The 25,932-nt window shown below is 43.1% G+C and overlaps 1 pseudogene; it reads left to right on the forward strand.

The window, feature by feature from the left end:
- The first annotated feature begins 3,446 nt into the window (after positions 1 to 3,446).
- LOC117031558 (transmembrane protein 147-like) lies at positions 3,447 to 15,489 on the forward strand (annotated as a pseudogene).
- Positions 15,490 to 25,932: the final 10,443 nt, after the last annotated feature.

The raw sequence follows: 25,932 nt of genomic DNA on the forward strand, positions 1-25,932 counted from the left end.
TGGTCAGATATTTTCATCTATAATATTGAGGCAGTGGGGAGGTGGGAAACTCAACCACTGATTTCAACAGGTGAACGCTACAGTGTGTGTGGAATAATCAGCGGAGAATGTTTGGGGTGTGTTCACAAAGAAAACACAGAGCGTGTTTGATTTAAAGTTTTCTCCTTAATCTAAGCTGATCTGTGTCCTCTTTTTGAGTCGATGGCATTTCTATCCTCGCTAACATGGAGTTTCAAACTTCATCTTAATAATGGTTAAATGTCGGAGCCTTAACAATTGGGGTTTGGCTAGGAGACACATAGAGCATCTGCATCCTGCCTTTTCCCTGCAAGAATTCCAAATGGCAATAAACACATGCACAATGACAGCAAATGAGAAATCAAACCTCCACTTTATTTTTGCCAGAAACCTGAATTTCATCTCTTTGTTTAGCTGGACAGGAACCAAAGACTAAATGGGGGGCGGGCAGGAAAAAAGGACGTTATTTCTCCAATTATGTCCAAACCTAAGTCCTACCTTGAGCCCAGTGCCTTTTAAGTTTGGCTGCATATCGGAGTCACCTCGGGAGCTTTTAAAACACAGCTGTCTGGGTCCTATCCCTAAAAGGTGTTGATATAAATGGTCTGGGATGCAGATTGGAGAATCAGGATGTTTAAAAGTTCTTCCGGTGATTCTAATATACAGCCCAGGTTGCCAAGCATGCTTGTAGCTAGTTGTCTGACACCGAAACAATAATTTCCTAGAGCAGTGGTACTTCTCAAACTTTAATGTGCACGGGGTCACCTGGGATCCTGTTAAAATGTGGACTCTGAGTAGGTAGCACAGAAGTGAGCCGTGAGAATCTGCATTTCTGCAAGTTCCCTGGGGCAGCTGCTGGTATCTCATGGACCGTGATTTAAGTGCCAAGGTCCTAGAGCCCTTGACTGGAGGAAAAAAAAAATAAGTTAAGCTTGATCAGCTGACTTGTTGATGAAAGGAAAACAATATCACGGAAAAGAGCATGATGATTTTGTGCATACCTCGGTGACCCTACCCCATCTCTGTCCCATCCATCCCTGTCCTGGAATCTGACCGAAACGGACTAGAACCTCTTCTTTTAAAAGCAAGGTGGGACTGGGAGAGACGGTGCAGGAACATCCCTTCTAAACAATGTCTGCTCTGATAAATGGGATGGTCTGCCATTCATCTTTGCCTCTTCACTCTTCTTCCCTCGTCTAATCAATCCATTGCCAAGTTCTGTGTTCGCTCTCTAAAATATTCTCTAGTTTCATTTCAGCTATACCGATTTCATTTTGGTATCTCATCACCTAAAGTAGTCTCTCTACCTCTAGTTTCTCCCCTGACAAAAGTTTCCACACATCACTCCGATTAATCGTCTTAGGAGATGATTCTGGTTACTTATATGATCTTATACAAAATAAAATTCAAATTCCTTAGCTTGTCATATGTAAGCCCAATTCACTGCATCCCCAAATAGGCTACGTACCAATCGCTCCAGACTTCTCATTTTTTAAATATATTATGCATGATTCAATTCATTCATTCATTTACTATGTATTCACTCAACAAACATAACATCAGATATGCAGACAAGGAGTTGCAGCGTAGTGTGATATCATCTGGGAGTGTCTGGGAGGCTGCACAGAGGAGGTGATATTTGAACTGAATCTTCCAAGAGAATAGTTTTTCAGGTGGAAAAATAAAGGTCGGGTCCAAGAGACAGTGAACGCAAGCTTACAGAGGCATGAAACACAGGGCATGAGGTCAGAAAAGGTACACATATTTTGTAATGTAGCTTGAGAAGGCGAGGGTGGATAGGAAAATACAGTGAGTAGACTAGACGCTCGGGCGGAGAGACTGGAGCCCGGGGATGACCTGTAGGCAAGAGTTTATGCTCCTAGCGTTCTACTGAGATACTCGTTCGCTCACCGTTTGGCATTTGCTCCTGTTGTCCCCTCTCTCTGGAATATTGTTTTTCCTCCATTTTCTCTGGTGAAGGTCTACTCATCTATACTTTAGTTGAAATAACCTCTCCCTACCAGAGAGAATCAATCTTTCTTTATGTACTTTGGACTCAAGTTATTTCGGCGACGTGTGTCTCTTTGCCTATATTTTGAGATATTTAAACAGCAAATATGGTGCTTTTTTAATCTTTGAATCTCTTTACCTTTCAGCACCTAGGCTTTCTCCTGGCACATGTTAGCCGTTCAATAAACAGCTTGAATTAAACAAGCTAGGAAAAGCCATGCCATCACTATGGCTTAAGCATTCACCATCTCCACCCTTCTTGTATTTGCCTTGAGCGTTGATCAAAGAAGATTTACTGACACAACCACATATTCCCTCCAGTACCGTCTCCAGAGACTTTGCGGGGAGCAAATGGTTGGCAGTTACAAGGCCTCTTGTATCACAGCCAAACTGACGGCTCAACTTCCCCTGTCAGGATGTCAAGCCCAGATGTCGAGCACCAGCACAGAGCACAGCTGGATCATCTTATGCCAGGTGGAAATGAAGGAACAAAATGATAGCAATGGCCTGAGCCATTCCACCTGCTTTTGCTACTAGCTCTTTGGCAACAAAGCTTTCTCTCAGGCCCTTCGTGAACCCCAAGTGTAGAGGGCATCGTAATAGTAGCTGCCATTTCTAGTGTGCTCACCAGAATTCACACACTGTGAGAAGCATGTCCTGTGAAGTACTGTACCTAATCTTTGCAATAATCCTGCGAGGGGGACATGAGGATACCCTTCTCAGAAGTGGAGACTGAGGCAGTGAGTAGTTAATCACATGCCCAACATCATTCCAATGGTGTTGACGAGTGCTGGACTTGGGAATTAGTCCCAGGCTGTCTGATTCGAAAGTCCAGGCATTTCACCATTCTATCATTTCAATGTCTCAAGAAATTAAAGGGATGCTCTGAGAGTCTGGGAATGTTTTGATAGGTGCAGGGAGGGCAGGAAGAAATCTATGCCAAGTTGGAGCCTTTAAATCTATGCCCCCACTGTCATCAGCCCCCATTGATGCGATAGCAGTGGGACACAGAAGAGCATTTGAAAATGTTTCTATTGACGGGAAGTGAATAATTATTACCTTCTCTATATTACGGATTCACTATCAGAAAGAAACAGCAGAAATGCTAAACAAGATTAATAGCCGCGTTTCATTATTTTTAATGTAAACTATTGATTTTAAAGGGATACAAGGTATGGCAGTTTATTACAATAAAACAATAAAAGAGACTATATGAAATAATTGAGAATAATCTTTTCCCTCCTTGCTGTGGCTATGGGATATAATGTGCCGTGCATGTGAAGGCATTTATGGCAAGCTCTATCCAGAGATGGCAGCTTAAGCACTCTATAAAGAAGCACTTAAGAACCAGAGTATTATAAATAATCAGCAATAAAGCTGGTAAATGGGCCTTTAATTTGATACTATTATGTCACAGGATGGCAAGGACCACGGGGGGGTCCAGCATCAAAAACCCTACCTGCTTAGCGGAGCACAAAGGTAAGTACAAAGGATGGCCCCTAGATGGTCTTCCCACCTGGGGAATTTCCTGGGTCGCTGGCGTCTGAGTGTGGGGTCACATCTTACCTATGAGCTAACGTATCCACAGTGAACAACCTCCCATCACAAGAGCCTTCTAACAGTCTTCCTCACTAGGCACTGTTTCTCCTAGTATCTCAACTTCCGTTCACTTGGTCCATTTTCACAGTTAGAAGTAGAGACATTCAGAGGCACTTTCCTTCTGGAATCATTTCTGTTGATTGGGGTCTCAGAGGCTGTCAAAATAACGTATGACTTTGTTGCCAGAAATACCATTACCATATACTTCATTACCATAAAAGATGAAGGAGGTGACAGGCCAACTATATATGTTGTGCTAATCAGACCACATCTGGAGAAGTGAATACAGGTCTACACTAAACTCTAAAAGCAGATCAACACTGAACACACTGAGAATGATGAGAAGATGAGGTGAAATCATGGCAAAGGAAGAATGGTGGCTGGAGCTGTGGTTGTTGAAATTAGAGAAGACTCTGGGAAACATAAAAACTTCCAGCTAATATTTAAAGGAGTAACACACAATGGAAGATTTAGGTTTGTTCCATGAGGACCCAGAAGGCAGACAAAGGTTTGGATTTCATCTGACCACTTACAAGTGTGTGACCCAGTGCAAGTGACTGAATCTTGCTGAGGCTCCACTCCTTTGTCTGCACACTGGAGTTAATAACTCCTACCCCATAAAGTTTAGAAAGGGGTGGATTATGTGAAACAAAACAGATCGAGCGCTTAGCAACAGCGTTTGGTACAAAGCAAGAACCCAATAAACACACACAGACAATAACAAAAGCAAAACTGGAAGGCAGATAGCACTGCTTTTTGAGGGTCTGGAGCAGACAGAGTTGACACTGAAATCTGGGTCCTGGGGGCTTGAAATGGCCTCATAACATTTGCCAAAGCACCCAGGGGATCCCCTTTGAGGGCAGGGTGGGAAAGTCAATCGTTATCCTTTAAAAGCACAGTAGATTAAAACTGTGAAAGTCAAAATCAGTCCAATTAAGGGGCAAGCATGGGGCCAGAGGCAAAGCCAGGAGAGGAGATAAACAAGGGAATAGAGAGAAAAGTGAGAAGAGAGGGTAGAAACGAGAGGTGACAGCTGGTTCTTAGCTGCTTGTAGGTTGTCTGCAGCTCACTTTGGTGGCCTCTGGTTACACAGTGTATGGGATGGTTGGCTTGTAATAGTTTTGGGTGTAGAGTGAGCCCCAAAAGACAGAATCCAAGTGGGCATAAGAAAGAAATTCCTCATTGGGAGGCAAAACACTATAACAGGTTTCTGGAAGGAAGTTGCACAGTAATTAAGGACACAGCCTTGGAGCCAGACTGGCTGATGCTAATCCAGACCACTTCAGTTTGACCTGCCTGACCTCCCTTTGCCTCCACTTCCTTATCTGAAAACTGAGGGTGATAATGAAATGTACCTCTTTAGGTTATAAGAATTTCATGAAACAATGTGTGTAATGATAGTTATTATTATACTCAGACTTATCCAAAGACAGAAGGGCTTCCCATCCACATACCAGTCTAGGGTCAGGAGCTGAAAGTAGATGTGCTTTGATTAATTTCACCACCCACGTTTCTGAGCAGCAAGGCGGGTACATTTCCCTGGGGTGAGAGCCTATTTTCTATTCCACCATTCACAGCAGAGAGGAAATTGATTAAAATAGGCTTTTGTTTTTCTAAAGTGCCAGGGACATCTGAGGATAGAGTCCTAATACAAGCATGTGGTCCAAAAAGAATCATTTGGAGGAAGCGGCCCCTTCCTGGGATATACATGTGTGCTGATCACAGAGGAGGCTGAAACTATTTAGGGCAGAGCTTTGGATCCTCTCTTTCTGGAGTTTCTTTCATCTTCTTCCCAAACTCATGGAGATATTGACAGTGGGACTGGAGTTATGTTCTTTGCTGTCTGAAATCCCTTTTTTCCTTCTGCCTACCTAAGAAACCCTATTAGGTACCATGCCCTCTAGGGTCATCCAAGAGATCTTTGCCCTGCACCTTCTAGTCCCCCACTTCTCTGAAGTCCTTTAATTTTATAGAACACCACAAACTCAGGAATCTAGTCAGACCACTAGAGTTTGGTATTTCACAAAGATGCAAGCCTGTGCCTTTTACGTTCTTCCGTCCCCACGCCCGCACCTCGTTGATTGACGGGTGGTAGGAGTTCATTGAGCAGATTAAGAACATGTGTGGTAGAGGTGTTTGTTGTCTAAACAATAGCTCCTTCCCCTATTCCTTCTCACAGAACCCAACACCAAGCCCAAGGTGATGGAACATGGTCAGTCTAGGCCGGTCATTGCAAACCCAGCCTTTGCTCTCTCAGCTTCCGTTGCAGCTAAGATCAGCTTCTCCTACAGATATGTCCAATGAGACACAAGAGGAAGCCTCCAGAGTTGGGCTTCTAGGAAAAGAACTCTCGTTTTCCTGAGGAGCGGGACCTGAGGCACATCACTCTTCCCTGGTTTCTGCACTGAAGGCTGACTTGCCGGCCCTGGTATTACTGAGCCCCTGAACCAATGTCAGCAGACACCTTGACACTTTAATATGTGACACGTATTGGCCTCCATTTATTTCAGCCATTCTTCAGGTTTTACTTACTTGCAGCCAAAAAAATCGCACACATGGGGGCAGGGGGAATTGAATTTTTATTTATTTATTGTTTTGGAATTGAATTTTTTAAGCTGGCGAAACCCAATAAATAGAAATGAAGAAGCAGGGAAGTGGTTCATGTATAACAGGAAGAGAGGATGTTACGGAATAGTGTTAGAGAATTGATGGGCAAGAGGTGAAACTGTGGCTGGAGGTTGGGCTAATTTGTAAATCCTAGCTGCACACCTGAATCACCTGGAGAGCTTTACAAACTGATGCATACTCAGGCCCCTCCCCGTGATATTCAAAATGAATGAATTTGGGGTAAGGACAAGGCATCTACAGTTTTTTAAAGCTCCCCAGCAGTGACCATCAGGGCTGAGGTCTACCACCGTATAAGGTCTTACACAGTCAAGCCCCTCCTACCTGTCCACCTTCACTACTCTCTTTGAGCAGCGGGCTGTAGCCACACTGTCCTTCAGAAAGTCCTGAGGTTTCTCGCCTCCGACTCACCATGTTCTAGGCGCTACCTAAACTGTCACTCCCTCAGACTCCAGAGACCTCCCGGGGCCTCATCATTGCAACCTAAGTTGGATGTCCTATTTTAGTCTCTTTTCTAGTAGTATTTGTTTCCTACATGGAGAGTTCACTACTATATATTTATTTCTGTGCTATTTATTTATTTACTTCTTTAATTATCTGTTGTGAGAGCCAAAGTTGTTGCCTATTTTAATCACTGCCGTATCTACCAATACCTTGGAACGGCATACCTGGTACTAAATAATTATTTACAAAATGAATTAATAAACGAAGGCTCTATTTCCCAGTCTGTGCCGAATGATGACGATTTCCACAGTCACTGGAGGGAAGCAGTCACATTAGTGCTTTATCAAAGTGCTCCAGTGTGCCTTGAGGAAGGACCAGAGCAAAACGGGGAAGGGGCACTAGGCAGAAGATGATTGCAGCCTCTTAGGAGAGAGATAGGGGTAACAGCATGGACGGCATATACACGTTCCGTGGCATGTACCCAGTGTCCTGCTGTGTATGGCACCAAACAACCCCAGGATATTGGAAAGCAAAGAATGGAGGTGTTGAATGACTGATGGATGGGGGTACTGATACGGAGCAGATTTCAACAGAGTGGAGGAGAATGCTGGATGTTCAAAAAGAAAAAGGATGCAGAAAGCGTGCACAGTGGTATGGAAGATTAACTTTGCGACTTCACATCCCATTTTGCAGACATTAAGGATTTTCTAAGAGTCCCCAGCTAGCGCATGCAGTTGAGGACAGCAGGTTAAGACAGCTTGTGGCATTTTGTTTTCTTTCCTTGTTAGTGAAGGGAGAATTTAAATGAGTTTAACCTTTGATGATTTGGTGATTATAAAAAATCAACCTACCCAAGTTCAGGAGTCAGATGTAGAGACACCCTTTCTGAACAGCTCATCTTCCCAGACCTTTCTCTGTCAAATGTCAAAGCCCGAATGAGCTTGTCTGGAAGGCAAATTACATATTGCAAGCAATCATTTCCCATAGCCGGCAACTTCTATTCTGAATACTTAAATAATGCAGCCATAAAAATGCTCTGGTCTTCAAGTCTAAACCTAAGGCTATATATATTTAAAATTGTCCGGACATTTAAAATGTCTCCGGACATTGCGGGAGTTCAAGTCTTGAACCAGACATCGATAGTCATCTATCCAAAATTAACTGTTACTTAAAGACTGCAATCTGCTTGACGTAAAGGCTGGGTTATAAGCAGTTTTAATGGGACAAGAGGAGAGAGGGGGATGAATTCTGGAAGGCAAAGGGGGTCAGGTGAGATACCGCAAGGGATTAATGAGTGGGTGGAACTTGGTCTGTGAAACCAAAGGAAATGGTTTCTGGAAAGGTGTGGTTATCATCGTTCTCATCTTCATCCTCATCCTCACTCTCCTCTTCCTTATCTACACCCCACAGCCCACAATAAACATCACAGTTGAATACGTATTTTTATAGCACAAAGCTAAGTTGACCTGTTCTGCCTGTAAGCAAAGCAGGTCTCATTACCATCATTTAACATATGAGGAAACTGAGGCTCAGAGTCATAAATTGGCACATCAGGTAAGCCTGCTGGTGAGTAGTGAAGGCCCCGGGGTGGGGTCAGTGGTACCACATGCCTGCTGATACCTGAGAGACACTTTGAAGTCCAGAAGGCAGTAAAGACTGTAGACTTAGAGAGAGTACGCATCTGTCCAAACTCATCAAAATGCATGCATTAATTATGTGAAACGTTTTGTATATTAAGTATACCTTAATAGCTAATAACATACTAACAGGCTCCGCATTTAGCTGCATGGCTCTCTGCAAATTAATCTGTATGGACTCTTTCCAACACTGCTTCCTCATTCAAGTGCACAAATCTCTCACCTGGACACCTCCAGCAGCCTGTCCGCTGCCCTCCCAGCCTCCAGTCTGAAGCTCGTCCCTACCTCCTCCTGCACCATACGATGAGAATGATCATTCTAACTGAGGTACTTGATCAAGAGCAAACCATGCCCTTCTATAACTATCCATCATCCCATAGTCAAGCCTTAATGCCCTCAGCCTACTCACACTGGTTTTGCGAAACCAGTGAGATCTGGAACCATCTACTTCTGAACCTCGCCTCTCCCAACTCCTTTCAACTCCCAGCACCCTACATGCCAATTGTTCCATAAGTTACAATATGTAAAATGCAGGGTCTGGCATGTGGGGAGTGCTGTAGAAGGGTTAGCTAGTGTGTTTCTATTACTGTTATTACTACTATTATTGTAATAATCACCACTCTCGTTGAACTACTTGGATTTCCCAGCCAGCATCCTGCTTTTTGCACATGCCTCTCCTTCATCTGGTTAATTCTAACTCTCCTGAAAAACCTGGCTCAGCGGCTGCTCCCTCTGGACAAACTGCCTTGACTCCATCCAGCTGAAAGCAGCAACTCTTACAACGCTCTATGCGTCCCACATGGTCACATTTACCATATTGTACTGTGATCCCAGTTTTTTTATTCTGGCCCCCACTCCTTTCCTTACCAACAATGACTTGTATTTTTTCTCTATAACCATGGCGCTTGGCACACAGCACGCTTTCGGCACATGTTTGGGCAGAGGTCAGTGAGATGTCTGAGGCACAATGAACAGCTCTAGGTGCCTACGTTTGAAGTGTGGTGTGTTGGAATTCTAAACATCCTGTCCATGGCCTCCATTCTCTGTCTTTTTTTTTTTTTTTTTTTGAAAATATTAGCTATGGATAGGCTGGTTATTTATTGTCCTCAATTAGCCACCATTTTCCACGCTCGTTAGTAAGCTCCTGTACTCAATGCCTCCAGCTCTGATCCTGTGGGTCTGTGGGGAAGATGGTAGACAGGCCAGGTGGCTTGGGGAAGGGACTACAGCGCAGTGGCACGAGAGAGTCGCCATAGCATCATTCCAGCTGAAGAGGCTGTGGGTGTGTGGCTGAGTTACATGTGCAAGTAGGGAGAGAACTAGAACCTTCGGGACTGCAGCAAACACATGCAGAAACACACTCATCCATTCACACAGATGCGTCATGCGCACACACTCACGTATGCACACATTCACATCATACTGTAAAAGCCTGCCCAGCTTCTGCTTTTCAACACTCATTTCACAAATGTTTTTGAGCCCATCTGTGTACCAGTCATTGGGCTAAGAACCAGTAGTGAGCAAAATCGAGTACTGATCTCGGGGGCTTGCAGTCTGGTAGGGAGATAAACTTGAAACAAGTCGATACATCCAGAGGTAAAAGCTGTAAGTGCCTGGTGATGATGCAGACGACGACGATACAATCCGTGCTCATTTGTGGAGTGCTTACTATGGACCAGGCCCCTGGGCCAAGTACATTACGTATCTTTTCTTGTTTCATATTTCAGATGATTGTATAAGGTATATGCCACTCTCCTGGTCATATAGCTGAGGGAACTGAGGCTCAGAGAAGCGATGGAACACAGGGAAGTTCAACGGCGACTGAAATCACAAATCAGGCTTAGAGGAGATGGGGCAAAGGGAAAGAAAAGAAAATGCAGAGGAAGGGGACGAGAAAGAAACAAGGCCACCATCCTTCTGGAAGGTTAGCTAGTAAGGAAATGCGAGGAAATCAGAGGTGTCCTTCCCTCCTGTGGGTACAGGTATGTTTGGGGAAATTCATAACGATGACTGTTACCTGGCCGAATATCGGAGAGGGGGATAACACAGTCACGTAAGAACCCAGCCACATAGAGATAAGGCCTGGGGTTGGGCACGTGGAGATGCCAGTGCTGTGCCAACGGCGATGGTCCATGGCGAGATACGCACGAGCACTGGGGGTGGGGTGGTTACTGGGGTTGGCAGAAGAGTCACCATCGTGGTCAAGGGCATTTCTCAGAAAACACATCCACAGTGGGTAGGTTTTTGACATGCATACAGTTCATTGAAATACTGGGCTTTTAATGGCAGTGCTTCCTTTACTTTCAGATGGAAGAATCCATAGGGGCCCAGGGCTGGTCCAGAGTCTGAAATATTAACTGTGGCAGAAGTATGAAGGAGCACCATCCATTGTGCCTTTTCCCCCTCCCTCTCCAGGAGCAGATTTGCATCTGCTTGGTGTCCTGGCCCAGCACAGACAAGAGCGGCTCCTTAGGGGTCGGCCCATAGTTGCTTTCTCTCCTGTTTTCTCTGTGCTGGGTTGCTTTGCTAATGCCTGCCTGGTGGCTGGTGCAAAGACCATCAAAGAGCCTGCTGGTCACACCTGCTCAGGCTGTACCTCAGGGTGGGACATGGGTCTTCCTGTCCCAGTGATTTTTCTTGCAGTGGATCACTGGCCAAAGCAAATGCCAACCCTGTACTAAGTGGGACCAGCCTTTAGGGTCCTGAGTGGCTGGTCCTAGACCTTTTCCTCTTTTCTGTCCATTATGCTCTACACTGTGGCAGAACAGGAAGTCCCTGGGGAGAGACTCCTGATCTGGGCCAGTGATGATTTACTATAAAGGACAGTACATTTTTAAATATTATTTCTTAGAAAGGGTTTTATGGTCAAAACTACAGATATAAAACTATGAACTACCATGTTTTAGGGGAAGGTCCTTTCTCAAATAGCTAGGAAATAAATAAAATTTACAGTTGCCTCTAACTTTAGAAAAAAAATATCTTCCATGATACATTTTCAATATTTATACATGCTCTTTAATTTTTATTTTTCTTCACCAGTAATTATAAAGTCAATTGGATTCAGTGCACTTAAAGCGCCGGTAGTAATAAAACAATCATCAAAACGATGGAAACCACGAGGTACCATGTACTAAAGTCTTGCTATACGGCAAGTATATGTTTTTTGTTTAATTTTCATTACAAATAAACATGATGCTGTTTTAATTTTACAGATGAGCAAACCAGGGCAGCAACTGGCTGTACAATTCAATTTAACTGTGTTAATTAAATTACACAATTAATACGAGACAGAACTGGAATTTGAATCTAGACCATTTAAGTTCTGAGCCTGCTTTTCTCTATCGTAGCTTACAGCAGCAGCAGCATTTGGTACGTCAGAGTCACCAGGATGTCTTGGTGACACGCGGGGTGCTGGGCCCATTGCCACAGCTCCTGATTCGTTAGGTGTGCATTTTTAACAAGTTCCCAGGTGACACCAATGCCACTGGTCAGGAAACTCCACTTTGAAACACCACCGCCTTACAGGGTCTGTGAGTACCATCTTTTATGATCATCATACAGCAAGTGAGAAAGGGATGTTATTCTACTCCCCACTTTACAGAGGGCGGAAAAGCAGTTTGCCTGAGGTATCCAGCTAGTAGGGGATGGAGCCTGCACGTAGAGCCCTCACACAGACTGAAGCATCGTGCTGGCCTGATTTCCATCTTTCCCTTGATTGCCTTAAGCTGATTATGGCTCCGCTTTTGCTACAAGTAGCAGCACTTGCATTTTCCCACTTTCCATTCACAATTATAAGGCAATAAGGTCAAAATTCAATGAAAGAGGCAATAAATAAATCACTTGGACAAAGAAACCCTGCTGTACAGGGGACGTGGCAAAGCTGCCCAGCCTGAACTGTTGGCTGGCATGCAGTGCCACTAGGTGGTGGCTCAAGACGTTGAATGATCAGCAAAGGCAGCGAGGCCCAAATTCAATTTTTTTATGCTGTTGAGTAAAGTTATAAAATGGTAGTAGAAGATCACTTCTATCGGTTTCTCAGTCGGGGTTCTCCTAACTCCTGCCATCAGCCAGACTGCCGCACTTGCTATGGGAGAGACTGAGTGACCACGTCCACAAGACTAGCACGCAGTTTGCACAAACGAGGTCCAGTCTGACATCTCTCCCCAACCACAGACCCGCTTCTCTTATTGCACAAATCAACTTAACTCAATCAAAGGAAAGAAAAATGGGAAGAGGCATTAAGAAATCTATGTAATTTTAATAACAATTGTCACCCCAATAAATTTAAATAAAAAAAGAGTAAAGTAGAATGATATTTAATGACAAAATGTGATATTTGTATTCCAATAAAACTTTATTTGTAAATAAAAAAAAAAAAGAATTTCAAAGTACTTACACCGGCTGTTTATCAGGAAATCTAGGTTGAAAATGAATACGCAAAGCACTTTTTCTTAGCCATAGAGAAGGAGGAAAGTTGTCTTGAAATTATGTGTGTTTGTTTTGTTGATGAAGATGAGAGAAGAGGAAGTTCTACCGTGTTTCACCGAAAATAAGACCTAGCCAGACCATCAGCTCTAATGCGTCTTTTGGAGCAAAAATTAATATAAGATCTGGTCTTATTTTAACATTATATGAGACCGGGTCTTTAATATAATATAATATAACATAACATAATATAACATAATAGCTGGTCTTATATTAATTTTTGCTCCAAAAGATGCATTTGAGCTGATGGTCTGGCTAGGTCTTATTTTCGGTGAAACGCGGTCGGATAGTTTAGCCCTCTATTGGCCTTGACGGACATTCCTCCTTTTCCAGTCTCTCAGGCTTGGATTAAGTGAGGTCATGCTTGGTAAACTCTAAAATGTAAGGCCAGGGGGTGAGAGTATTATGATGAACACAGTTGAGTGAAATGGTCAGTTTTCTAGCTTTGAAGACAGATAAATTGAAGCTTAAATGCCAGTTATGTTAATAGCAATGTAATTTTGGAATGAAAATTAACCTCTCGGAGCCTCCTTTTTCTTAACTGTAAAATGAAAATTATAATCCTATTTCATGCATGTAATTGTGGAGCAGAATTAAGAAATAAAATATGGTCCAGAAAGTATTACAGTTGGATATATCTGGGGGGCCCATACTAGTTTGGGAAGTCTTTTTCTTTTAAAGTCAAATGTATAGGGAAAAAAAATGGCTACAAAGGCCAACATGCTTAAAAATGGATACAGATTTGCTAAGCTATTCTCGTTTTGCACCAACGTGATACATGAAAAATGGTCAATAAAATATTCACTTTTGCCCAAAATCTGACCTTAGCTAAAATTTTAAATAATCCATCAAGTAAGAAATTGCCTGATGATATCAAACGTGTGGTTTTAAGACATCTGGAAGATTTAACGTTGTGCCCAGTAGACCCTCTCAGTCAGACAAACGGCTTCTCAGAATCTTACAGGCATTTTTCCCAAAGCAGCTCAACACACAACACATAGCCCAAGCAAAGAGCGGCATGGCAAAAGAATTGCTGCGGTTGCTTCTGTCAAATGAACTGGACATTTGATTCTACATGTCTACACTGATACGGAGAAAGCCCATAAAGCTTTTAAGGGAGTTGTATCAACAATGGAGCACCAGCTTACATTGAAAGGGACAAGACTGTTCATGTTTCTAAGAGTCCTCTAAGCCCCCAACTTCCTACAGGCATGAAACAGGCTTAGAAATTTACTTGGTTGTAAACAAGGGCCATTTCTTATAAAATAGTAAGAACACAATAGTCACAGGGATATGAAATACAGTCTGGGGAATATAATCAGTGATGCTGTAAAGATTATGTAGGGCGTCAGATGGGCACTGGACTTATCAGGGGGATTATTTTGCACCAACCTAATACATATATATGGTCACAGGATGTAGAGTACAGCATGGGGAACATAGGCAATGGTATTATAACACCTGTATACGATGTCAGAGGGTAGTAGATTGGGGGGTTATCACTGTGAGGGGTGTAAACGTCTAACTATCACATTGCTTTGTACACCTGAAACTAATAAAAAAAAATAATAAAGTGACAGCATGGTGACAACAACGACGACAACAAAATAGTCAGAACACCTCAGAGGGTAGAGTCCAGATCCCAGAGGGCAGAGTGAAGAGATAAGGAGAGTCAGAGATTCAGGAGCTCCTCCCATGGAGGAGATCCAGGCCCTATTCAAAGAACATTACCTGTTCCTACATTTGGGGAAACGTGACATTTACCCAGAACTGTCACACCTGCATTTCTCCTTCCATTTCTCCTTCTTTTAAGTAAAGTTGTTCTTCAGGGTTACCCTGTCTCTATCTCATCACTGCATGCTAGGTCAGTGGGGGATGATGCTGTCTTTTTAGGTCACAGGTTTTTGGATAAAGAAGAGTGAGACGCAAGGAGATACGTCTGAGGAGCCTCGGCCACATCTCGGCCTGATTTCAATGAGAAGATTCTGGGAGGAGTTCACGCGGGCTGGGCTGTGGTGGAGGGAGGGCGCCAAGCCGGTAAGGAAGTGATGGGAGCTCCAACACCGGGGGCCTGACCTTGTTTCACTTTGGGAACTGCTTAGCCCTGGTCTGCGTCCCCTGCTTCATCACCTACAAGTGCATCGCCTGTCAGAACACAACGCCTTCTGGAAGTGTGTCCAGGCTGGGGTCACGACCTCTTTGTGCAGCTGTGCAAGCAGTTGTTCCTGGCCACATTGTTTCCCATCTGGGAAGGCGGCATCTATGACGTCATTGGGGGGGCTCATGAAGGCCAGCGTGGATGTGGCCAACCTGATAGGCCCAAACCTTGTCATGTGCAAGGATGCCAGCAAAGGGGAGAACAAGACCACAGCTGCTGCCCTGGGCCGGGCCATGGGCCAGACTGTGTCCTGTTGCACTTCCCTTTGGGGTGGAGCCTGGGGCATTGAGTTCGACTGGAAATGCTCGTATGAGTCCTTTGTCATAGAGACAGACCTTCATCCACCTTTGTTCACCTTTGGGCAGCTGGACATCGCCGCTGGCCCGAGCAGTGGTAATGGGACTGCTGACCCTCAGTACTGTGGCCTTGTATATATGTCACCACTGTCAACATGAACTCCTGGGCTTGGTGTCCCAGACATTCCCATATCTTTTTCTTATCCCCATGTTGTAGTGAAGAAACACTATTTGGAAAATTAAAAGAAAAAAAAAGGATTCTGGAATTGGAGTCTTGTCGCATAATGGCTTTGGTCAGTGGCTCCTCCAATAGTTTCAGTAGAAAATAAAAGGAGAAACCAACTCTTTCTGGGAGGAGAGGATCTCTGATGGACACTCTGGCAATGCTGCTAAAATAGATCATGGTGGACCCGTGTCTCACTGCAGTAAAACCTCCCGTATGGAGATCCCTCTGGGACTGTCTTTCCATTTAGTAAAAGTTCTTAGATGACTGAGGGTCTGCCATGTTAGCTACTAAGGGTTGTCTTTCCACCATTTTTCAGCAATGTGATTCTAAAATGTATCACATGCTTCCTTGACTCTTGAAATAGTGAATTCAGAACACCAATTTTATGTCCTCCTGTGACAACACCTGGCTCATGCTTTCCCTTCTCTAAGAACAAACGATCCATCTGACTTCTACCTGTGAAAATTCTCCTATTTTCTAGAAACTGTTAAAAAATACCACTTTTTTCATGGAAAACTTATTGATTCTTTCTCTTCAACTAATTTAATAATAACATATAATTATCATGATAACAGCTATCATTTACTGAGCGGTTACCACGAGCTAATTACTTCACATAAATTACATGATTTAATTTTTGCAACAGTCAGATAAGGGTTGTCCTATTATTGTTTTATTCACAGAAATGAGTTAGAAAGCTACAGGATTTTGCAAGTGAGGAAACTGAGGTTCAAAGAGATTCACTGAACCTCCCAAAGTCATAAACCAAATGGCACCTATAAGTGAAAAAAGAGTCAGGAATGGGTCTCAAACTGCACTGCTCCTGAATCAGACTGCTTCCGATCCCACATATAAAGATCTGCCCGATCATAGGGAAAAGATGATATTCTTTTTCCTGTTCCTCCCTGTCCTAGGATATTTCTCCATTTCATGCTAGCTTGCCTCATGAGTCTATACAAGGTAAAGATTTAAAAAGCCAGACTGGCTGGGTTAAATGCTGACTCTCCCTCTTAGCAGCTGTTAGATTTGGGGCAAATCACTCAATATCTCTACAGTTCAGTCCTTACCTATAAAATAGGGGCCACAACAGTAACCTCCCTGTAGAGTTGTTGTGAATAGTAAACGTGCTAATTCATGCAAGACACTTAAAAGAGTGCCTGGCCCATAATAACTGTTAGCTGTTATTGTCCTATTCCCTTCCCTCTTGCTTTGTCCCCACCTCTCTCTCCTCTCCTTGTTTTGAGGTGTTGTGTGTTTTTTTTTTTTTAAATAACAATTTAGCCTCGATTGATGAAGCTGAAAAGTAAATAAATAGCAGGTGCAGGCAGAAAGCAGATGGAATTCACTCTGGGTTTTCTTTCCTGTTAGCTTTGGAAAGGTTTGGTGTTTGCATAACTTGTTCTCTGCCTTCTTCCAAACAGCTCCTTATTGAATTCACAGATTCTTTCTACTTCCTTTCTTCCAGCTATCCCACCCCATCCTTTCCCTCAATATTAATAATAGTTGCCATCTGTAGAGTCCTTGCTGCGTGTCAGGCACCCTCTATTCTTCTCTCTTAGGTCTCTAAGACACCGGTGTTCTTTCCTTTTTATAGATGAGGAAATTGAGATTCCACAGAGATAATCTCTTAAATCTCTGCTTGCATTTATCTAACATTTACATGGCATTTAAACAAAAATAAGGCAGGCTTCAAATTGTTTATGGAAATTCTTAACTTCAGAAATCCTCTCTTGTAGAAAATAGAGAAAATGCCACTGTTTACTGAATGTGTGTGTTTTAACGAACATCGTGACCGAGCCAAAAGATAACTTTTAGAAAACGGGGTCCAGGCTGAAGAATGCTTGACTTATTGGAAATACTGTCCTCAGTAAGAGGAAGGAGTTGAATCAATTGTAGTGAGATGCCCTCTCCTTCATCTGGTCTTAGGAGGAAATAAGCTAAGTGAGAAATGGTCCCCTCACTTACGAGATAAGAGCCTTGGGGAGAAGGTCTGGTGTGGAGCTGCTTCTGCTCGGATGACGTGTCGGGATGAAGTTACAAGGTCTGAGTTGATTCCACACCAAGGCGAATGCATGTGTGTGGGGACAGAGCCCCAAAACGCAGTTTCCAGGCTCTCGGCCTCACATAGAAAGGTGCTGGCTCAGGTAGTAAATGGCCATCAACTGTGATCAAATGGCCATCAGCTGTGGCTAGTTGGCCGTCAGCTGTAACCAGTGAGCCATTGGGCACTAATATAACTGCCGTGGCTAGGCTAGCAGAAAATGGGGGCTAGCAAGGAGATGGTGGCTGAGCTAGCAAGTGGCACAGTGAGGGTTGAGAATTGTGTGTCTCCTGTTTCCTGTTTCTCCAACTCAGCCGCCAGAGAGAGTATAGTGGTATGACTCCCCTACCTATGGCTCCGTGGGTGTTCCTTTTTGGCCTCGCCATGTCCTGCATTCTTATGTGGGGAGCGGGACCAGAGACCCTGCAGGCCCTTCCGCATGACACTTGGCGTAGTCGGCAGGATACCCCGCAGGCTGCCCTGCACGACACATGGCGCTGTGAGCAGGGTCTCCCGCACGACAATGTGGCATAGCACTCATCTTACCCTTGTGCTGTCCTGAGACCCAACTCGATCCCTTCAGCTCTCCCCAGGACAGAAACGTTGAGATATTCTTTAATTCTTTCTGCACATTAGATTCCTTTGACTTTTTTTTTTTTTTTTAATGGGTTCGTTCTCTGTTCCCTCATATCTACAGTTGCATGTGGCTTGGCAAACTCTGTTGTTAGCTCCAGGCCTGACTGGGAGTGGATTGATCGGCTTGTATGTAGGTTATGCTGTGTAACAAACAACCTCAAAATCTTATCAATGCATATTTAATTCTCATTCACATTTCTTGAGGGTTGTGGGTCAACCACAGCTCTGTTAGACTTAGCTGGATTCCACGTGTCTTCTCATTCTGCAATCCAGGCTGAAGGAGAAGTCACTGTTTGCGACATGTTCTTATAGAGGTGGCCCAGCACGAAAGAACTCAGCCAAGCCATGTGATCAAATTACAAGTTCCTGTCCATGTGAGACAAGCATCATGTCTGCTTTTATCACATTGGTCAGGGTACGTCACAAGGCAAAGACTTAAGGATATGGGGCCGGGAAACACTGCGATGGTTGGTAGGGAACAAATAATTCTGAACAAACAATATACAACAATAAGGGACATTGAATCTGCCATTTTCAAGGGCCTGTCATCATCTGACTACAACCTGTACTATAGTGAAAATTCTTGGTATAAATTCTTATTCATTTAGGATAGCGCAAACTATGGATTGGTTTTCTTGGATCAGGTGTTCATCCTTGAGCCAATCAGCAGTGGCCAGGAAAAGGGGATATAACAGCATTATATAAAGAGAAAAGCAAGAGCTGTGGCCAGGGCTGAATCATTTAGAAAGGCTGCGTGGGATAGGCGTACAAATTCACTATTGGCCTCCTGCTTTTCCCGTGATTATTAACCTCATTATCGTCGTCTTCACCGTCATTATCATCATAAATGTCACTGCCCTGCTGGCTTTCCCGCCTTCATCAGCGTAACCGCCTTCACCGTCTTGATCCTTCACCACTACTTCGTCATCTTTATCACCTGCACCACCATCAGCATTGCCTTTATCCTCAGTATTGCAGTACATTGTGGTGTTCTCTCCAACATCCATTCTTCCTCTTACCCACTGTGCAGCACCCATGGAGTTTGGGAAGGAATTACATTCTTCCCCAGCTCAGGGAGTTGGAAGTGATTTCAGTTAGCCAACAAACATAGTGTCACCATGATGATAGTTGTCATATCTTATTATACTTATTGGTTCAGGATGGGTAAGTGATCCAAGGTGGTTCAATGAAAGAGGTTCAGAACTGCATGGGTCAGTCAGAAGGAAAAGATGCCTTGTCTCTCCCTGGACATGTATAAGGAAGTATGTAGCACAGATGTTGCTGGAAGCCACCTCTTGACTGAAGCTTGCCCTACCTGTCTGAATTTTATGTATTCGGCACAGTAAATTTCCTTTACTGCCTGTCTGATTTTTTTTTTTGTACTACACAAATTATCTGAAATGATATCATCAAACTAATGACCTTCACTAACTTCATCAACACCAATATGACTAATCTATAGCGGCTACCATTTCCACTATGGCCCCCACAACATCTCTGGAAATGCTTACTTGGAGGTCAAATTACAGATATGAAGAAAAGTAATGAAGAAAAATAATGCAGAAACATGGTGAATAGATCCTTTGTTGTCTATTCACATTTTTGGCATTTTGAAAAAAAAGTCTTCCTAAATTTCATGCATCTTACATATCAATAAACCTGTTGGTTCTGAAAGTAATCTTGAGCATGCATACTGCATTTTATGTTCCAAAACTAATAAAAGTGATTTCATATCTATAAAACTGTTCTGAAAAATTCTCAGTACTGCATGTGCAGGCAGCAAAGTGGGGTGGAGAGTGCAGGGAATCAGCTTGCTTCTTGACTAAGAATCCAGAAGCCTGCCTTCTTTGCATATGATCTTGGGAAAGCGCTTTTCCATCTCTAGACTTTAGTGTCTTCATCACTAAATTGATAGGGTTAGTCCAGGTTCTAAGGAGCCTTAGAATCTAAGCCAGTTTTCAGATTTTTCTGACCAGTGGGGAAATATATTTTATAATAGATTTAGACCTATTAAATAGATCTGGACAAGTCATACTTCTAAATTTAGTAGCTTGTAAGTTTATAAAAATAGAAGTAGAATCATAGGCTGTTAGAGCCAGAAAGGAGCATGGAGATCACCTAACCCAACTCCTTCACATTTGAGATAAGGAAACGAGGGTACAGAGAGGTTTAGTGACTTATCCAAGCCTGCCCAGGCAATTTCATGGCCATGCCCTTCACCCACTACTTACAACCTTAATTTTATCTGATTTTCTGGACATAATCCTGCCCTGTCATTTCTTCTAAATTGAAAATTTACCAGCAGTAGTTTGTTGTGTTTTGTTTTTTTTTCCCTTCCTCAGAGCACATGAATCAAAAGACCACAAGCTCCTCCAAAATGGGACTGTTAGTTATTTCTACAGCTTCTAGTTCTCTTGGCCTAACAATCAAGGCAAGTTGAATGAATGAACCTCAGTGAGACGGGAAGTCATTTCATCATTCCTGTGTCTTGGTAATACTTTCCCTTCTCTATTTCAAATGCATTGGATGGGTGAGTTTCTAACCTTCAAGAATTAGTTTGGAAACACTCTGAAGATGTGTATCCTAACTATCTAGAAGATGTTAGGGAAAGACCAAGAAAGAGTCTCCTAAAATCACCGGTATTTGTGTACTACTGACCCATTTTACCTGTCTCAAAGTTGCCTTCCACTTCTGACACGCCTGTCAGGTAATCGATCATTAGTAATGGACATAAACAGTTATTTGATTTTTTACTGTGAAAGTGTCAGTGCTGCCAGCCAATAATCTATTCGCTTTCTTTGTCCAAAGTGAGAAGGGGCAGGTCCTCCCTGACCTGTGCTGATCTCCAGAAGCTGAGAATCCAATGGGAGATTTTATTTTGCAATTACAAGAAGTAATACAAATGAGGACCTTTGAAAGTGGCTCCCTGGAGTCCTTCCTGTGGACTGAGATCTGTGCTGGATGTCATCTGCTTACTCTGCTTTGAATGACCTGTAGGGATCGTACACAAAGACCCATGTTCTCCTTCAAAGAAAGAGAAAAATATCTGCGAATTTTCTGAGACACCACACTTTGGAATCTCTGCAGGGAGCTAGAAACCCATCTCCTGCTCAGTTTCTTCTCTGAAACTTGAAGCTAACAGACTTAATATGGATGAGCTTGCATCTCTGTGACCTCTTCTTCTCCTTCAGACACAGGCAAGGTCGTGGTTGCAGAAGATGAGTCTCACAGAATGCCCTTCCTGGAAGCCAGCATGTCAGGAAAGCAGCTGTGGAGGTTTGGACTGAGTCAGGAAACCCAAGTTCAAGCCCTGATCCTGCCATTCTCTGGCTGTGGTCCTTTGCCACTCAGTGTCTGTTTTATTCATCTCTGAAGTAGGGATAATACCTACTTCACAGGGTAAGTGTGACTGTTGCAGATGATACAGGTAAGATGTTTGTCCAATAGTTGGTGCTCAATAAATAGTATCTGCCATTATCATTATCATTATTATTATGTTAGTAGCCACCCGGTTGGGAGAAAATCCTGTTTAAGGCTATTAAACTCAAGAACAGCATTTGCTTTAACTTTAGGGTGCACAGAAATGCCACTTGGGGAGCTTATTAAAATACCAATTCTAGAGATAAGCCCCAGAGAGTCAGATTCAGCAGGAGTGAGTCTAAGAATCTACATTTTATAACGGGAGCTCCAGGTAATTCTGATGCCGGTGGTTTATGATCCACACGTTGAGTAAAAGAGGAAAAAGAGCAGCAAGCAGGATTAGCAAATATTTGTTGATTCATTGATTGACGCATCGGGGACTCTAGTTCTCACCTATAGAGGAGACTGAAACTAGGCATTATTTGTCCCTGTAGTAATCAAGAAACCTCTCCGTATATCTAATTACATCCTTGCCTGCAATAACCAAAGCCTCCTCCTCTTTGTAAAAATTAGAACAAGCGATCAGCGGCCCCGTCATGAAAACTCCTTAGGTATTTGCAGAGAGCAGTTATGTCATCCCTTTGTCATCTCACGTTTTCACCAGATCACTTCTTTATTGTCTTTAATTTCAAGTCACTAATAAGACACAATAAATGATCTGTAATGAATAAAGTCCTGATACAACAGGGGTTTAGATCAAAGAATATCAGAACCGAATGGGACCCTGGAGTTTCTCTCGCATAAATCTCTCATTTGACAGATGAGTAAGAGCTAGAGGTCACATCGCAGGTTGGTGACAGGGTAGGTATTTACAGCACTGGTTTCTGGCATTCCCTTTCAGTACTCTTTCTGCTACATGGCCTGGGCTCTAATTCATTTTAAACTAATGAACACCTAACCTTTCCAAAGCACTAAGCTGGGCACTGTTGGCAACTGGGAGGTCTATTGACCTAAGAAAACATCCCTGCATTAAAGAATGTCACTGTCTGGTGGAGGAAATGTAAAACTAGCAAGCAATTGACAAACAATATAATACTTGTGAAGTGGTCTAATTGTCCCTGTTTTACTGAGGTGGAAATTGAGGACCAGAATGAGTAACCTGCCCAAGAGCTCAGAGTATCTGAAAGAGCCTAAACTTGGTCTTCTAATTCACCCAATGAACAAAAACGTATGGCAGGCTTACCTACTATGCACCAGAACTGAGCTAGTCATTTGGTACTGAATGATGAGCAAGACCTCCACCACGCCAGCGTACTAAGTCAAGCCTGGAGCTCATGAGCTGCAGATTTTCTGCTCTCTCTCCTTCTCTAGGCAAAGACCAATTGGCTTGCTGTCATCCTGGAAATTTTGTAAGGAAAACAAGGCAGTTCCCAAGAACTCAGAGACAAGGAAAGCAAAGGTTCTTTCTGGCCTAGCCAAGTGAAGACATAATCCATGGAAAGTCAAGTCAACGTTTCCTTACTGTGAGGAATCCCAATGGCTCAGGACCCCAAAGATGGACAGCCCAGCTAGAGGCTGTAATTAAATTTGCCAGTATTATATTCCCAGCAGTCAAATGCTGGGGTGATGAGGGAAGGAAACACATCCTGATGGCCTCCACCCATGTTAAATGCTGAATTATCTTACAGTGGATAGTTCCCTAGATTCCTCGACCTTTAAATGCCGAACACTACATGCCTGTTGAATTTTAATCAATTTATTTTTTTCAACTGGAAATGTCAGACTTCTGTATAGAATTACTCGGTGCTGCTGATGTGGCAAAGACTCAAAGTTCAGTGTCTGAAGTCATGGAGTAGCAGAGGAACCAGCATGCATCAAGAGACATAATTTGCAGGCAGCCAAATAAGGAAGTGAGAGAACATATATTTTTCATTAGCTTTCATTTATAGCTGTGGGGATCTGAATTTATTTTGTCGTCTATCCTCCAGCATGAATAAAACTAGTCAGGATTGCTAATGACTTGGAAAATGTCACTAAGAAAGCTGAAGAGAGAAGGGGGTTTCTTATTTATAAAGTACCTACTGAGGATCTCAAAATGTAATGTCATTTAATTCTCACCCGAAGTCTGTTGTAGAATAAAAAAATTATGATTCTTATTTTATTGAAGAGGAAACAGGCACAAAGAAACTTGCTAGTTACTGCAGAGCTTGTAAGTGACAGAGCACAGTTTAAACTGTGGACCGGCTAACTCCGAAACTCATGCTTCTTTCATTGTACCAACTACCCTGAACTGAGTCAATATCCCATCATCCATTTCTTAGAACAAGAATCGATGTTCAGGTGTATTTCAGCTGAGCACTACTGACTGGATCCCTCACCCAATTTCCATCTACTCTTGGTTTAAGCGACCCAGAGCCTTCACGTTCATGTATATTTGTATTCAGATAAATAACTTCTATAGTATTTGTCTTCTGTGAAAAAAATCACGTCTAGCATGCTCTCCATCATATGGTCACCAGTTTGACCATCAGGAAAGGTACTTGGCACACAGAAGGTGCTCAATACATATTTGTTGAATTTTTCTCTTTTTTGTAATTATCTGTCTCTGTTCCTCTCTCGCCCCCTTTATTTTTCTCTTACCCCGATATGTGTTCCAGCATTTATCTCTAGGTTAAGAAAATGCCAAACCAATGTTAGAAATCCATGGGTCTCCCCCTTCGCTGACCCATTACCGCCTACCTGGCTGGCTAAATAAAGCTAACATTTAAGTCACGGAATAGGCTCTGAGGTAATAATGAAGTAGGACTTCACTAATCACCAGCTAGTTTCACCTTGTAAGAAAAGACTGTTCGGTCAGGTCCACAACTGCACACCCCTCCCAGATGTCCACTTTCTGTCCAGAGAACTATCTGCCCAGCAGGTTTAGCAGACTGTAGGTTCCTGGACGGGAATGGACGTGTCCCAGGCTGTCACTGCATCCTGGCTCACAGAGGGAGGTGCTAAGAGCTGATTGAAGCATCTAACAGCAGACAGGCTCAGTACCTGTCTGACTTTTCCATCAACTGGTCCTCTGGGGCAAGAAACCTGCCAATGCCCTCATATATCTTTCTGGCTCCATCTGTTTCCTCTTACTTTACATCTTCTACTCAGAGGGTTGAACTCAAATGCACACCGTGGTTGGGCAGATAACAGGAATGTTTACAGTGGCCCAAGAGAAGTAGAGTACGTGCTCCCTATGCTCGGGGCAGCTATTACGTAGCTCAGCAGTCTGCTCAGCGGGAGAGAAAGCCCTGTGCTGCAATAACTTCAAATTTTCAAAAGGCTTCCAACATCTAATAAGTATGTGAACTATGTCAATCTTCAAGACGCTTTCAAATGTTCTGAAATTCGGGGTGTGGCTGGGGAAACCTCTCTTCTTTAGTCTTATGATTCCCTGTAACCTGTGTTTTCTGACCTTTGGATTGTTTTCATGTTGTTCCCTCTGCCTAGAATGCTTGGCCCTCTATCCCCACCTATCCACACTTTAAGATGCATGTCCTCTGTGAAGAGTCTCCTCGGCGTTGACTGGCCTTTCTCTCCTCTGAGTTGCTATGCTGTGTTTCATGGACTTAAATACATGCAATACGTCGTAGACTTACTCAAAGTTTCACTCCCCTTTCCCCATACCATCTACCGCTAGGACTAGTCCTCAATACATATCTTTTGAAACAAAGATTGAATGAAAGAGGGAATGTACGAATAAACTAGTGACCAAATAAAAAGAGAGTGTGGTGTGATAGAAAGAGCATTAACTTTGGAGACAGACTTTGGTCTTTGGGGTAAAATGTGAGATCTGCCCCTTACTTTGTGATCTTGGAAACACTACTGTTGCCTGTAAAAGAAAAACGAAAGATGTCTATACTGCAAAGTTGATGTGATGATTAAAGAAAAATGTCATTCAGGGCCTGGCCCTGTGCTCTCATGTCTCCTCTCGCAGTGTTTTCCAAACACGGCTGCTCACAAGCCTCACGGAACCACATGTTATAAATCATCCCAACTCGAGGTCCCGCCCAAGGCACATGGAATCTACACCTCTAAGGGAAGAGCCGAGAGATGTGTGTTCTTGTAATCAGGAGATCTTAGGAAAACAAAGCACATTCATTGTTATCATTTTTCTATCTCCAACAGCAGCCTTCGGAAAGACAAAGTATTTCAACCTGCTGGGGTCACTCTTACTGCAAATAGTTAAGTAAAAAAGGAAGAAAGCCTCATTCTTTTCCTTAGTCTCATTAGGAGGCTGTATGTTCCCAGTAAAAACAGCCCTTGAGGATTTATCCATAGGAATCTTCCTTTGAAACAATTATTATTACATAACAATTTCATAATCATTGTTATTAAAATAATTATTTCCTGATTCC

This window comes from Rhinolophus ferrumequinum, chromosome 12 (genome assembly GCF_004115265.2).
Source record: "Rhinolophus ferrumequinum isolate MPI-CBG mRhiFer1 chromosome 12, mRhiFer1_v1.p, whole genome shotgun sequence".
Classification (NCBI taxonomy): domain Eukaryota; kingdom Metazoa; phylum Chordata; class Mammalia; order Chiroptera; family Rhinolophidae; genus Rhinolophus; species Rhinolophus ferrumequinum.